Source organism: Manis pentadactyla, chromosome X, assembly GCF_030020395.1.
Source record: "Manis pentadactyla isolate mManPen7 chromosome X, mManPen7.hap1, whole genome shotgun sequence".
Lineage (NCBI taxonomy): Eukaryota > Metazoa > Chordata > Mammalia > Pholidota > Manidae > Manis > Manis pentadactyla.
Genome location: NC_080038.1, coordinates 144,150,323 through 144,166,965, shown reverse-complemented (window position 1 = coordinate 144,166,965; position 16,643 = coordinate 144,150,323). Strand labels below are relative to the sequence as shown.

The 16,643-nt window shown below is 49.2% G+C and overlaps 1 long non-coding RNA gene across 1 annotated transcript; it reads right to left on the bottom strand.

The window, feature by feature from the left end:
- Window positions 1-441: 441 nt before the first annotated feature.
- Window positions 442-4,223, bottom strand: LOC118913326 (uncharacterized). The gene is made up of 3 exons (XR_008995008.1): window positions 4,156-4,223; window positions 1,370-1,538; window positions 442-1,275 (listed from the first exon to the last, which is right to left on the bottom strand). It is a non-coding gene; the product is annotated as an uncharacterized LOC118913326 (long non-coding RNA).
- Window positions 4,224-16,643: the final 12,420 nt, after the last annotated feature.

Below are 16,643 nucleotides of genomic sequence, written 5' to 3'. Positions count from 1 at the left end.
GCGTTTCATAAAGAGTTCTGATTTTATACCGTATGATAGCATGTTTCATCTTTTTCATGTTCTTGTGTTTTTCCTACTCACTTCCATAAATATGTAAATACTCCTTAAACTTTACATAAATTATACTGTATTGTATAGATGCTTCTGCAATTTGGTGGGGATTTTTGTTCTCGTTGTTATCATTAGTCTACAATTACATGAAGAACTTTATGTTTACTAGGCTCCCTGGTGGGGTTTTTTTATAGACGTTTTTTAGAGCCATTTTAGGTTTACAGCAAATTTTGGCTTGCCCTACGTAGGACTGCAAAATCTACAAATGCCACTGGCCAAATTAACTGATTAGAGGACAAAACCTATATTATAATTTCAATAGATGTCGATGAAGCACTTGATAAAATATTCAGCATTTTAAAAAATGGCAAACTATGAACAGAGGGGGACTCTCCTAATCTGATAGAGTCTATCTACAAAAAAGTCTTTCTAATCTGATGGAGAATATCTGTTACGGGGGAGCGTTGTATATTTTCCTCGGTTCATGTCCCTGCTGCAACAAAGAATTGAAGGGCAGAGAAATAGTAATGAAGCAGAGTAAAAGTTTTATTTAAAGTTACTTAGAGGGAGGAGCTAAGATGGCGGCAAGAGTAGAGCAGAGGAAATCTCCTCCCAAAACCACACATATTTTTGAAAATACAACAAATACAACTCTCCCTAAAAGAGAGACCAGAAGACAGACAACAGCCAGACTACATCCACACCTGTGAGAACCCAGTGCCTAGCGAAGGGGGTAAGATACAAGCCGCGGCCCGGCGGGACCCGAGCGCCCCTCACCCCAGCTCCCGGTGGGAGGAGAGGAGTTGGAGCGGGGAGGGAGAGGGAGCCCAGGACTGCTAAACACCAAGCCCTAGCCATCTGCACCAGAGCGCAGACACAGTGTGTGCGTGGGGTCCTGAAAACTAGGGAAACAGGACAGCAAGACTTGTGAGCGGGTCCCCGCAGCCAGCACCCCAGGGACAAAGAAAAGCGAGTGCTTTTTGAAAGTCTTAAAGGGACAGGGACCCCAAAGCTGGATGGAAGCATCCCGGGACACTTAGCCCAGCAGCTGGGAATCCCGCAGAACTCTAGGCACTCTAACCCCCTGGGCAGCAGAGCTGCTTCTGTAATCAGCTCTTGTGATCAGGAAGCTTCTGTACAGCTTCTGTGATCCTGGTCTGGGACAGGAGGATCAGGTGGGCGACCTCCAGTACACGAAACTGCTTCCCACACACATGGATTTTGCTGTTTACAATGTGGAGGACTCAGAAGCAGTGCCCCCAGCGGCACCGTCCCTGCGCTGCGTGCTGTACCGGCAAAGGGGTCAGACAGACGGTACCTTCGGGGCCCTCCTCTAGCCCCATGAGCTCTCTCCACTCTTGCATGCCAGGGTCACAGGCTGCCATGTCCTCAGCCTCCCTCGAGGCCTTCTCAGCTTTCTCCAGGTGCTTCCTCCCAGCCGGCATCATCCGGAGGTGTCTTCCGCGGTGGACACAACTGTCCTGCACCTTGTGGGACCAAGCAAGCACACGTTAAAGGAACGGGGACACTGTCAGTGCGCGATGCCGGGCATCGGCCCGGGCGCAGATCAGACTGCGTGTCCTCATGGCTCCTCTTGGACCAGGAGCGGACAAAGCAGATGGTGCCGGCGGCCCCTCCCCCCAGCCCCCACCCTGACATCAGGGGCCTCCCCCTATCCCGCGGGGTCCGAGGACACTGTAGGGACAGCGCCTCAGGGCCCGGAAGCCCAATGAGGAGCCCCCGGTGTCCACCCGCCGCCCCCACCCGCTCACGCCTCAGGAGTTCCGCCTCCGCTGATCCCGGCACACTCACCGCTCAGCAGCCCCGCCCCCACCCAGCTCATGCCTCAGAAGCCATGCCCCCGGCCCGCACATTCCTCAGGAACCCCTCCCCCACCCGCTCACGCCTCAGTAACCCCGCCCCCACCAAACCAGGCCTCAGGAGCCCCGCCCCCCCCCACTCATGCCACAGGAACCACACCACCTCGCTGCTCACGTCTCAGGAGCCCTGCCCCCACTGGAGCCCGCTCACTCAGTAGCCCCGCCCCCCAATAAGGCCGGCTCATGCCTCTGGAGCCCTGTCTCCACCCCGCCCCTTCCCGCAAGGCTCACGCCTCAAAGGAGTCTCAGGTGCCCTGCCCCCAGCACAGTCCGCTCATGCCTCAGGAACCCCGCCCCCACCAACCCGGCTGCTCACGCATCAGGAGCCCCGCCCCACCAACCCCGGCCCACTCACACATCAGGAATCCTGCCCCCACCACGGCTCGTTCCTCAGGAGGCCTGCCCCCGCCGCAGCGAACACACACCACAGGAGCCCCCGCCCACGGTCCGCTCACGCCTCAGGAGCCCTGCCCACACCACGGCCTGCAACCCCCTCCGGAGTAACCCCCCCCTTGGCCCACTCACGCCTCAGGAGCCCCTTCGGCGCACCATTCACACATCACGAGGCCCGCCCACTGGAGCCCGCTCAAGCCTCAGTAATCCTGCCCCCACCAACCCTGGCCTCTCACGCCTCAGGAGCCACACCCCCTCCACAGCCCGCTCACGCCTCAGGAGCCCATGTCCCACCGCACCCCGCTCATGCCTCAGGAGCCCCATCCCTGCCGCAGCCTGCTCTAGCCTCAGGAACCCTGCCCCCACCAACCCAGGAACGCTCCACCTTGCCGCTCCCGCCGCAGAAGCCCTGCCCCCACCGCGGCCAGCTCATGCCTCAGGAGCCCCGCCCCCGCAGCCCCCGATCTAGCCTCAGGAATCCTGCCCCCGCCAACCCCTGCACACTCCCGCCTCAGGGGACATGCGCCACTCCAGAGCACGCCCACCCCTAAGGAGCCCCGCCCCCTCACGCCTCAGCCCCGCCCCTGCCCTGCCCTCTCATTCCTCAGGAGCCCCTACACCGATGCAGCCCACTCACGCCACAGGAGCCCCGCCTCCACCGACCCCGGCCCACTCACCCCTCAGGAGCCCCACCCCCACCCAGCTCACGACTCAGAAGCCACGCCCCCGGACCACGCATGTTTTAAGAGCCCCATCCCCATCGGCGGTTTCATGCCTCAGGAGCGCCATCCCGCAAGGCTCACCCCTCAGAGGAGTCTCAGGAGCCCCACCCCCGCAGCCCGCTCACGCCTCAGGAGCCCCGCCCCCACCAACCCCTAACGCTCACTCATCAGGAGCCCCTCCCCAGACAATCCCAGCCCCCTCACACAACAGGAGCCCCTCCCCCACCAACCCCGGCCCGCTCACGCCTCAGGAGCCCCGCTCCTGCCTCCGCCCGCTCTAGCCTCAGGAATCCTGCCCCCACCAAAGCCCACTCACGCTTCAGGAGTCCCCGCCACCGGCCCGCTCACGCCTCAGGAGCCCTGCCTCCTTCGCGGGATGCTCACCCCTCAGGAGTACCCCCCCTGGCCCACTCACGCCTCAGGAGCCCTGTCCCCGCCGCAGCCCGCTCATGCATCAGGAGCCCCGCACCCGCCGCAGGCTGCGGACCCTTCAGGAGCCCACCACCCCCAGCCTACTGACTCCTCAGGAGCCCCATCACCTCGCCTCGCACGCCTCAGGAGCCCCGTCCTGCACGGCTCACGCCTCAGGAGGCACGCCACTGCCGCAGCCGGCTAACGCCTCAGGAGCCCCGCCCCCGTCAACCCTAGCCTGCTCAAGCAACAGAAGACCCGCCCCTGGCCCACACACGTCTCAGGAACCCTGCCCCCACCATGGACAGCTCACGCCTCAGGAGACCGTCTTCAGCCCGCTCACGACTCAGGCGCCCCGTTCCCACCCCACCCGGCTCATATCTCATGAATCCCGAACCCTCGCACACCTTTCCTGAGCAGCGCCGCCGCCCCCACCGTCCCCTGGCCCCGCCGAGGGGCCCCCAGTGTCTGCCCCGCCCGCCCTGGCCCCTTCCCTGGCCCACTCACACCTAAGGACCCCCACCCCCGCCAGCCATGGACACGCAGCGCTGCCCATTAACCCCCACGCCACCTGGCGGCGCCAAGGATCCCTCTGTCTGCCCCTGCCACCCCCGCCTCACCCCCAGGCTCCCTCGCACCCCGATCCCCGGCCCTCTGTCTCTCCGACCTTCTCTCCATCCCTCCCGCCCAACTGCTACCTCAGCGCCATTCCCCCGGTGGCCTTCGTTCAGCCAGGAGCCAGCCGCTCAACTGCGAAGGAACACCGGCGATTGGCCGGCACAGTGCGCATGCGGGAGGCGGGGCCTCGGTTAGGCCACGCCCCTGGAGTGACTAGTCCGCCAGGGAGGAGACTGGGAGCCGGGGACAGGTCATTTCCGTTTCCTCTGTTCAGAGACATCTCACAGGTTGTCTTTCTGGAAAATCACAGAAGGAATCGAGAGTGTAGAACAGGCGCTTCAGCCGCCACCTTCCCGATGAAGGAGGGTCTACCAACTGCAGTCAGTCCCCTCCTGGGGTCCTTCCCGCCTGCCCCTGCCCCTCGCAGAGGAACAGCCATCCCCTGAGTGTCCTCTGTAAACCACCTCCCTCCGTTTTCCACGTGTTTCCAGAGGCCCATGTGTGCATCAGTTAACAGGGATGCCTACTGCTGTCTCGCCTGGCATTACAGTAAACTGGGTCACATTCTGTGCAGTTCTCTGCCACTTCCTTTTTCCAGTCAACATTGTGTCGCTAGCAGGACCTTCATGATTCCACGTAGCCACAGTGCTTCTGCCGTCCCTGCTGTAGCACGTGCCACTGTGGAACCACTCCTCCATTCACTCCCCCATTTTCTTGTCTGTGGACATCTGGACACCTCCCTCTTCAGGGGCCTTGACCAAAGAAGGGATGCTACAAATATGCTAATGTCTGGCACACGTGCATATATGCTTTGCAGCGTCTAAAGTAGTCAAGGAGTTTTAAGGAGCTTAAAGGACTTTAGGCCTCTATTGCTAGGTCACAGGCTAGGTGAGTATTGGGTTCAGCCATGTGGTTTCCAGCTTAAGACTCCACCAGCAGCTTGCGCTCTGATTGTTCCACACACTCACCAGGAGTTGGGATAATCAGATTTCTTAACATTGCCATTTTAGTGGGTGTAAAATCACACGGGGGTGGGTGGAGGGTCCTATTTTGCATTTCTCCAAAGGCTAATGGGATTGAGCTCCTTCTTACACTGATCGGCCATTGCAGTGTCCCTCTGCATGACGTACCTATGTGGGTGTCATGACCACTTTGCAGTTGGGCAGGGCGAACTTCCTCACAGCTTTGTGGAAGCGTTTCATATATTCCAGATATCAGTCTTTATGACAGCATTCTCCTTTGCCTTTTTATTTTCACTTGTCTTTTTTTCTTTCCTTTTTTATTAAAGTATCATTGATATACAATCTTATGGTGGTTTCACATACACAGCACAGTGGATCAACATTCACCCATATTATCAAGTCCTCACCCCTTCCATTGCGGTCACTGTCTATCACCTAGCAAGATGATACAGAGTCACTAATTGCGTTGTCCGTGCTGTACTGCCATCCCCGTGACCTACCTACATTGTGACTGGGAACTGTAGTGCCCCTTAATGCCCTTCTCCCTCCCCACTCACCCTCCCCAACCTCTCCCCTTTGGTAACCACTAGTCCCTTCTAAGTGTCTGTGAGTCTACTGATACTTTGTTCCTTCTGTTTCGCTTTGTTTTCATACTCCACAAATGAGTGAAGCCATTTGCTATTTGTTTTTCTCTGCCTGGCTTTTCTCACTGAACAGGATACCCACTAGATCCATCCATGTTGCTGCAAATGGCAGGATTTCTTTTCATGGATGAATAATATTCCATTGTGTATATGTACCACTTCTTCCTTATCCATTCATCTGTTCCTGGACAATTAGGTTGTTGCTTCCATATCTTGGCTATTGCCAATAGTGCAGCAATAAACATATAGGTGCATATGTCTTTTCAAGTCAGGGATCTTGTTTTCTTTGGGTAAACTCCTAGGAGTATAATTCTTGGGTCAAATGGTATTTCTATTTTTAGTTTTTAGAGGAACCTCCATACTGCTTTCCACAACAGTCGAACCAATTTACTTTGCCACCAACAGTACAAGGAGCATTCCCTTTCTCCGCATCCTCACCACCATTTGTTTTTTCTTGTCTTTTGGAGAGTGCCCATCCTAACAGGTGTGAGGTGATATCTCATTGTGATTTTAATTGGCATTTCCCTGGTGATTAGCATCAGCAGGAGCATGATGTGGAGCATCTTTTCCAGTGCCTATTGGCCATCCCCATTTCTTCTTTGGAGAAGTGTCTGTTTGGGTATTATGCGCATTTTTAAATCAGGTCATTTGTATTTTGGGTGTTGAGGCATGTGTGTTCTTTATATATTTTGGATGTTAACCCCTTATCAGCTAAATCGTTTACAAACATATTCTCCCATACTGTAGGGTGCCTTTTGGTTCTGCTAGTGGTGTCCTTTGCTGTACAGAAGCTTTTTAGTTCTGTGTAGTCCCACGTGTTCATTTTTTGTTTTGTTTCCCTTGCCCGAGGAGACATGTTCAAGAAAAAGTTTCTCATGTTTATATTCCAAGAGATTTTTGCCTATGATTTCTTCTAATAGTTCTATGGTTTCAGGTCTTGGATCCATATCAAGCTTACTTCTGTGTATGGGATTAGACAATGATCCAGTTTCATTCTCTTGAATGTAGCTGTCCAGTTTTGCCAACACCAGCTGTTGAAGAGGCTGTCATTTCCCCATTGTATATCCATGGCTCCTTTTTTATATTAATTGACCATATATGCTTGGGTTAATATCTCGACTCTCTATTCTCTTCCATTGATCTGTGGTTCTGTTCTTGTGCCAGTACAAAATTGTCTTCATTACTGTGGCTTTATAGTAGAGCTTGAAATTGGGAAGCTGAGATCCCCTCTGCTTTATTCTTCCTTCTCAGGATTTCTTTGGCTATTCGGGGTCTTTTGTGGTTCCATATGAATTTTAGAATGATTTTCTCTAGTTCGTTGAAGAGTGCTATTGGTATTTTGATAGGGATTGTGTTGAATCTGTAGATTGCTTTAGGCAGGATGGCCATTTTGACAATATTCATTCTTCCTATCTGTGAGCATGGGATGTATTTCCATTTCTTGGTGCCTTCTCTAATTTCTCTCATGAGTTTCAGAGTAAAGGTCTTTCACCTCCTTGGATAGGTTTATTTGTAGGTATCTTATTCTTTTCGATGCAATTGTAAATTGAGTTATTTTCCTGATTTCTCTTTCTGCTAATTCGTTCTTAACATACAGGAATGCAACAGATTTCTGTGCATTAATTTTTCATCCTGCAACTTCGCCCCCCCCTACATTGTGTGTGCTAATCATAATGTCCTTTATTCCCCTTCTCCCTCCCTTCTCACACACCCTCCCCAGTCCCTTTCACTCTGGCAAGTGTTAGTCCATTCTTGGGTTCTGTGAGTCTGCTGCTGTTTTGTTCCTTCAGTTTTTGCTTTGTTCTTATGCTCCACAGATGAGTGAAATTATTTGGTACGTGTCTTTCCCTGCCAGGCTTAATTCACTGAGCATAATACCCTGTAGCTCCATCCATGTTGTTGCAAATGGTAGGATTAGTTTTCTTCTTATGGCTGAATAATATTCCATTGTGTATATGTACCACATCTCCTTTATCCATTCATCTACTGATGGACACTTGGGTTGCTTCCATTTCATGGCTATTGTAAATAGTGCTGCAATGAACATAGGGGTGCATATGTCTTTTTGAAACAGGGACCTTACAATCTTAGGGTAAATTCCTAAATGTATAGTTCCTGGGTCATATGGTATTTCTACTTTGAGCGTTTTGAGGAACCTCCATACTGCTTTCCACAATGGTTGAACTATTTTATATTCCCACCAGCAGTGTGGGAGGATTCTCCTTTCTCCACATCTACACCAGCATTTGTTGTTCCTAGTCTTTCCTATGTTGGCCATCCTAACTGGTGTAAGGTGATATATCTTTGTGGTTTTAATTTGCATTTCCCTGTTAATTAGTGAGATCCAAGTGAGTTTTAAGGTCCTACTCAGCACTAACATATTCTGCCTCCAAGGATAAAATTTTGGAAAATCTCTGTCTTTCCAACTACAACAAATTACATCTGCACCCATCTCTGCAGAGTTGACTTCTTAAAGCAAACTGCAATATCAGATCCCTTCGGAATGGCTTCAGTGAGTTATTTGGGTAATTCCAGCTTTGGGAAGAATTTCAATAAATCATCAGCAAAATTCCACAAGCCCTCGGGAAAAGAGCAGTTCCTTCCCCTCCTTCTTGGCCCCAGGCTTTGGGAAGCAACTCTCTCCTTTCCATGCGCATCCAGCAGGGATGCATTTGGAAGGAGAGTGTCCCGGCCCAGGCGTTCACTCATCACCCCGCCCTCCAGGGGACTCTTGTGCCGGTGCCCTGGCTGGGATCCCTGATGCCATGCCGGCTCCTCCTCCCCACATTGGCAAGGTAAATGCTCCCACCAGACCCAGGCTGTGAGGGGGCCTCTCCCGGAACCACACAGCCTCCCATAGCTTCCCACCAGTCACGTGGATCGGGAAGTCCAGGGTACAGATTTCTGAGCCTGGCACTGAAGGCTCCCAGGGACGTGGCCTTGACTTCTCTGGCCCTAACATGCGTTCCCCTCATGCAAGCACCCTGTGCTGTAGTTCAGCATGAACTGGGGCTACTGTGGTCTTCCTACTGAATCAAAACTGCTCAGAGTGAAACCTGGAAATATGCACTCAAACCCACATCTTGGGTGATTCTTTTACATATTAAAGTTGATGAACTGCTCCTCTAAACCACCTTCTTGTCCAAATTTCTACTACCAACATTTAAGTCCATGCTACTACCATCTGTTGCCTGGATTAATGGACCAGCCACTAAACCTGTTCATTGCCCACTAAATGTGGACAATCACTAGTCTAGTGAGCACGTGAACAGTTTGGAAACAATTCAAAGGCGACTGTGAAGGGAAAATCTAAGTTGGGTTTAAAAGGCAGCAATAAGCATGATGACTGTCCTGGCCAAGCCTTGGGGGGAGGGCTGAGGGAATGGCTGGACCCACAAACAAAGGAGTGCTCTGAAAGCCATTTTTTAGAGAGGGAAGAAGATAAATCATTAACCAGAAGCCATGGAAGTCAGAAGACTGTGCTGTGCAGTCTGGCCAGACCAGGAAAGCGGAACCCTAGAGAAGGAAGCAGCGTTTGATGGCGAGATTGGGCTGGAGTAATTGTGTCTCCTGTTGTAAGTCAGCCCTGTGAGAACAGCAGTTGCGTTTGTGTGTGCTGTGCTTGCAGTGCCGACTTAGAACCTGGCATATAGTAGGTTGTCAATAAATACAGGTTAAGTAGCTGAGGCAGTGAATATTGGTCGCCCAAAAACAAAATGGGAAACGTTTTTTTCTTTATTGGATAAAGTGAAATCTTTCCGTCACTAACCAGTTATCTTATTTCTTCTAGGCACAAATAAAAAGGCTATGCTTTATACAGTCTCTCTAGAAAGGTCTGCTTAGAGGATTGCAAAATTAGAAAGTAAGAGAGAGAAAAAATGTGTCATCATGTTACTGTAATTTAACCCCCTTTTCTAGAAAGAAAGCACACGAGGGTGTGCTGTTCTAAGGAAATTGCATGAGCGGTTTTAGAGAAGGTGATTTGGAGTTCTCACTACCAACTACTTTAGGAGGTGACCTTTTACTCCAAAAACATAAATTTTTGCATCCATGAAGTCATCTCACAACTATGGATGCCCACTGTCATGAGTTGAATTGTGTCCCCAAAGAAGACGTGTTGAAGTCCTGATGTAGCCTTTGTTGGAAATATGGTCTTTGGGAAGACAGTCGAGTTCAAATGAGGTCATTAGATTGGACCCTAATCTAATATGACTTGTGTCCTCATAAAAAGGGGAAGTTTAGGCACAGACAACTGTAGAGGGAAGACAATGTGGGCACACAAGAAGAAGATGGTCATCTGTAAGCCACAGCATGCCTGATGTTACCAGAAGCTAGGAGAGAGGTGGGGAACTGACTCTCCCTCAGAGCATCAGAAGGAACCAACCCTGTCAACATCTGGACTGTAGACTTCTAGCCTCCAGAATCTGCAATCTAACCCATCCAGTTTGTGGTACTTTGTCACAGCACCCTAAGGAAACTTGTACACTCACTGTGGGCTTCAACATACCGGCAAAGATATAATTTCTTAGGCTGGGTTCTGGTAGATACAGAAGGAAGCAAGATAGCTTAACAGAAGGACTGAGACATGAACACACATCACTGGAAAACACAAATAGACAAATGAGAAGTATAAAAGGTTAGGAAAATTGAGAGGATGTAAACTGTTTACAGTTGTTGATGGGAAAAACTCTCAGGGAGGACTTTCTGGAGGAGGTGTCAGTGGAACTGCACTTTGAGGATGAATGGAAGTTGGACAGATAGGGAGTAGGGATGAAGAATAAAAATTCTTTCACTTATAAAAAGCTGGAGTAAGGCATTCCTTTAAAAGATCAGCTCCTTTATTATATTAAAACTGTAAGTTGAGATAAAAATGGCAAAATCATGTTAAGTGTTGAAGCTGAGTGATGAGCACATGGGGATACATTATATTATTCTCTGTGTTTATGCATGTTTGAAGATTTTCATATGAAAATGAGTATGTATGTATTTTAGAATGATCAAAATTTTGTTAACTGTCTAATGCAGCGGAATAGCTTTTGAAACAAAAACCTTTAAAGTATTAAAAGCAAAATACTTTCTTCTGATAAATCAGGAGTGAACATGTCCTCAGAAGAGGAATAGTACACATACTAGCTCCTTAGCGAAAAATGCCGAGGCACTAAGTCCATAGGGAATCTGAGGATGTGACAGTATGGGACTATTGTCTTCCTGCATCTTGGGCTCAGACCCTAGTTCCCATATTATCCTATGCCTGGCTTTATGTGGATGTTTCTAATTTTCATAATAGTTTCTACTTTGGTTGATTTTCAACCAAAGGAACATAATTTTTCATTGATCATCTCTAAACACATGAGGAGAGCCTTGGTGGGAGGCTGTGGGGAGGTGTGTGGGTATTGCTGACGTATTCTCTGCTTGCTTCTGTAGAATCTGTATCCATTAAACAGAACAAGGTTCAAGACTAGAGTTTGACTTTGTGAATGAGAAAATTAGTTTTAAAATAGAGATAACCAGGAAAGGTGTGCCTAAACAAATAAACCCTAATCTTTAAACATTTACTCTGAGTTTGCTTGCTAGAGTCATTTAACAATGGTCTTATTTTTAAGAAATGCTTTTTTCTTAAAATAGTATGATGCTAGTGTGTGTGTGTGTGTGTGTGTGTGTGTGTATTCTGTAAACTTTTACTTATATTAGTGTACCACACAATTTACAAATAATAGTAAAATGTACAAAATGTCCAAGCAAAGATGACCTTCTAGGTCACACTGGAGCACAGAGTACCAGCAGAAGTTGACCCATCTTTTGTGAGCAGTGCACCTCTTTAGGGTTTAATAGCTACAGATGCAGATGGTGGCTGGTGAGGCAGGTAAGATGCATGGCCAGTGGCCAAGAACAGCAAGAGCAGATGGAAGTCTAGGTTAGTCATTGGCTTTAAGTGCAAGGTGAAGAAGTGGGATGTCTTAGCAGTGGGGAAGGGGTCTCAGAATCAAGACACCTTGGGGGTGCAATGCTCCTGGGGAAAGCTGGCAGTTAGGTTTCAGTGCTTAGTAAGATCCCAAGCCCCACTTTGAGGTTAAGCCTAACATAGGACAGTCCACTTTCAAGAGAAGCAGAGTTGCACAAACCAATACAGGCCCCAAAGCAGCTATTCTCAGGCTTGAATGGATAGAAAAATCATGTCCAGTGCTTCCTAATGAAGATTCCTGGGCTGCTCCTTAGGAGGTCTGCTTCCGTAGGTCTGGAGGGGACCCAGGAGTCTCCCCATTAAAGCAGTGCCCCGGGTCATTATGGAGCAGGGGGCCCCAGAGCTGAGCATTGAGAAGATGTGCTCTAAATCTCAAGAGACTAGGGCCTTGTTTCCCTCCAATCACCACCTGCTTATTATAGAATGATTCCGTTATTCCCATACCAGGACTGGGGAAAAAATATTGTGTTTCACTTGACTGATGAGAGAATGAATAGGCAGGCCATCATCCATAAACTAAAAAGTTGAAAGAAAATTCAAGTTCACTGAGCATGTATTTTGGCCCCAGCATTGTGCACGCATGGTGCTTTGTGTAAATTGGTTCCCAAGCTAAAAGCACCTTATTGGGAAGAGGCTGTGGAACAGTGATAAGTGCTCCCATTTATTGAGTGCTTTTCCTGTGTCAGCTCACAGCAAGCCTTATTTCAACCTCTCTGATGATGATGATGCCAGTTTTACGTAGGAGAAAGCCTCCCATCTGAGGTCACACAGGCAATATGTGACAGAGCTGGGGTTAATGCAGGCATCCCGCCTCCAGAGAGCACGCTTGACCACCAGGCTACACCGCCAAGCAGTGGCTGGTTGTACTCAGGTGTCCTGGCTCATTGTCCTCTCCCACGGCTAGCTTGCTGAGTAACAGCATCTCTTTGAAGAATGGCTTCAATACACAAACCTCCGAATTGGTCCACATGAATTTTTTTTATTGTGAGAAAATACACATGACAAAATTTGCCATCAGCCACTCTCCAGTGGCTTTCAGAAAGCCGATCCTCGCAGGGCAGGTGCAGAGGAAATCCCCTTTCACAACCTGTATTTCTCCTTATTTGGGAGAAAGTGTGGATTGCTTAAATAGCATTTCCCTTTCATACGTATCTTGCTTTTCGCGTTCACAGTGCTGCTTTCTCTCTCCCTAATTCACCTTCACATACATACATCTTAAAACCCACACCTCACAGGTCCTAGAAAATGCAAACTGCGTGAAAAACCCCCAGCCTTGCCTCTGGCTCCCCTCCCCGCTGGCGCTTGCCAAGAGCCCCCAGCCCCCTTGGCCTTCCCCACAATACACTGCCCGCTTTGCATTCTGCCTTGTCCTTGTACTGAAGCGACATCCCCTTTCTCTTCTCCCAGGGCCCCAGAGGCTACCTCTCTGGCCTTCTGCACTCTTAGCCCACTTGTCCTACACGTCCCAGCATGAAGTGGACATTTGTGTTTGTGTCATTGTAATGAGTCCTTCTGGGGTGCCTTTGAACTCCCTGCCCCCCACCCACTCTCCCCTCCAGCTCTTCGCTCCCCCCTACCTCCCTGGGCGGATCCCATGCAGGCCGGCTCTGCTGAGCTCAGTCTCTTAGCTCTTTCCCTTCAGTGGACCTTGGAAGCCCACCTCCCTGCCTCTGCCAGCCCCTCCATCTTATCCTTTCCTGCCCTGCGGATTCCCCAAAAGCAGCCTCTTCTTGAGGGGGCAGGGCTCCTGTCTTCTTGTCCACTGTGTTTGGCTCAGGCCACCGTTTCCAGGGGCCCTCTGTCCTCCCGAGCGCCTTTGCTGGTTGCGTTCTGCGCTCTCGCTGAAAGGGGAAGTGCGGCCTCCTCTCTGTGCATCTCCCCTCCTAGGAGAGGCTCCGCTCTTCCTTTTCTCTTTTCCCTCTAGCAAGTGAGGCTGACCTAGCGACCCTGCTTCTCCTCCAAAAGAAAGCTTATGCCCAGTGCCCTTTTGGCAATGGCGCAGCCGAGTCACCAAAGCCCCTTGTCTCACCTGTGATTTCTTGTACACCTATGTCCTGTCTCTGAATGTCCCCAACACCAGCACTGAAAACAATTTCCAAACCAAAACTGTAACTGACAACTTTTGCCGACTTAGTTTTGCAGCAATGAAGTGCCCCCCAGAGCAACAGAGACTAAACCCCACTGAGCTTGCACAGTGTGTTCCATGTGTACGTTCGAGGAAGTCCATCCCAAAGATGCAGGGCCCCTTCCCAGACCCAGCGCTTGCCCGACTCCAGCTGGAGGGCCCCCGCTTGGCCCTCCAGCCTGCTGGGTCACTCAGCACCCTCAGGCCAGCTCCCAGAGCTGTCTGCTTCTTGCCCTATGACTGCAAATACATCCACAATAGCTCCTTAATCCGGTCAGGGTTTCATTTCCGCACAGAATGAACAGATCCCCCCGGCTATGGCCTGCCAAGTGGACTCATCCCACCCCCACCCTGGCCCCTTCTCTCCTGATACGGTTTCTACCACGAATCGAATTTCCCTGCTCCTCTGAAACTCCTATCAAATCTCTTGCTCCTCAGGTTGTGAATTACTGCTATCGGTCTCATGGGTCAGTTGCAATCAAATTCATAAGCAAGGTCCCCACAAGATTGTCTCTGACTGAGCAGTTGCTCTTGTCCTCTGAACAGATCGGCCCCTGCCTGTCTCGCCCACCCTGAGGAAAATGGAGAATTGCCTCTCACTTCCCCTTCCCTTTCCCTCCTCTCAATGCCTCTCATCAGCACTCCAGGGACACAGCAACATCACCCCGCTTTGCTTTCACACTTCATCCTCGAAATTCCTCACATTACTTCCCTCCCTCCAATGTGCCCCAGTTCTTGGGGTTTTCCATGTCTTAGCTCTCCTGAAGGGTTCTTGCTTGCAGCTGGCTCCAAAGCAGGTTGCAGGCAAGTGTCCTTCCCCACCATGGTTTACGCCTACCCTGTCTGTCATCCTCTTCTTCTACCTCTGGGGCTGGCAGCCTGAACTGCTACTTTGTCTCATTTCTGGGCATGGTGGCCATGATGTCTTCTTCCCTGAATTCACCGTCTACTTACAGGCAACACTAGTTCTGGACTTCTGGTGCCCCTTTAGGCAAAGAGGGCAGGGATCGGGTCACATCGCAATTTTGCATTTGGGAAAGGCGAAGCCCAGAGAGATTTCACGATTGGGCCAAAGTCCCTTGGTGAGTTGGTGTTAGGGGCAAGACTATGACTCAGGCTTCCTGGCTCTTAGCTGGGTATTCTGTCTAGTAGATGCTGCCACGATGCATTACCCAAGTAACTTCTGCATTAGACCAACCATCTGTGAATAACCCTCATTTCCCAGACCACGCCTGCCACTGAGGAATTGAGGGAGGGTCTGGTTACAGCGAAGTCTCTGAATGACTTGATCTTTTAATAATAGACACACTGTGAGTAATTGTGTTTAACTAAGCACCCTATCCACCTTCTGCACCTCCTTGATGGAGTTCTGTGAGCAGAAGAGGGGTAGGGGGGCACAATAATCTCCCCACTCTTTGCCCTCATCACCCCTTCCACCCACTCTGTTGCTTATCACATTTCTTTCCTTTGCAAAGATGGTTTACCTTCTTCTCAAAATGAAGATGTTTATTTCAGCTTTATTTCCAATAAAATGAAAATACTTAATAAAAAACGAAGTCGAAAACCTACATATCTACCAAGGAAAATATTTCAATTTATTACAATACATCCACACCATGGAATACTATGTAGCCATAAAAAGCAGGGCATAGCACCCAAGAACAAAACCCCCTGGCCAGATGGTTTCACCTCGGAATTTTATCAGACATACAGAGAAGATGTAATACCCATTCTCCTTAAAGTTTTCCAAACAATAGAAGAGGAGGGAATACTCCCAAACTCATGCTATGAAGCCAACATCACCCTAATACCAAAACCAGGCCAAGACCCCAACAAAAAAGAAAATTACAGACCAATATCCCTGAAGAATGTAGATGCAAAAATACTCAATAAAATATTAGCAAAACGAATTTAAAAATATATCAAAAGGACCATGCACCATGACCCAGTGGGATTCATCCCAGGGATGCAAGGATGGTACAACATTCAGAAATCCATCAACATCATCCACCACATCAACAAAAAGAAGGACAAAAACCACATGATCATCTCCATAGATGCTGAAAAAGCATTTGACAAAATTCAACATCCATTCATGATAAAAACTCTCAGCAAAATGGGTATAGAGGGCAAGTACCTCAACATAATAAAGGCCATATATGATAAACTCACAGCTAACATCATACTGAACAGCAAGAAGCTGAAAGCTTTTCCTCTGAGATTGGGAACAAGACAGGGATGTCCACTCTCCCCACTGTTATTCAACATAGTACTGGAGGTCCTAGCCACGGCAATTAGACAAAACAAAGAAATACAAGGAATCCAGATTGGTAAAGAAGAAGTTAAACTGTCACTATTTGCAGATGACATGATATTGTACATAAAAAACCCTAAAGACTCCACTCCAAAACTACTAGAACTGATATCGGAATTCAACAAAGTTGCAGGATACAAAATGAACACACAGAAATCTGTGGCTTTCCTATACACTAACAATGAACCAATAGAAAGAGAAATCAGGAAAACAATTCCATTCACAATAACATCAAAAAGAATAAAATACCTAGGAATAAACGTAACCAAAGAAGTGAAACACCTATACCCTGAAAACTATAAGACACTCTTAAAACAAATTAAAGAGGACACTAACAAATGGAAATTCATCCCACACTCTTGTCTAGGAAGAATTAATATCAGCAAAATGGGCATCCTGCCCAAAGCAATATACAGATTGGATGCAATCCCTATCAAATTACCAGCAACATACTTCTACGAAATGGAACAAATAGTTCAAAAATTCATATGGAACCACCAAAGACCCTGAATAGCCAAAGCAATTCTGAGAAAGAAGAATAAAGTGGGGGTGCTGTGACTC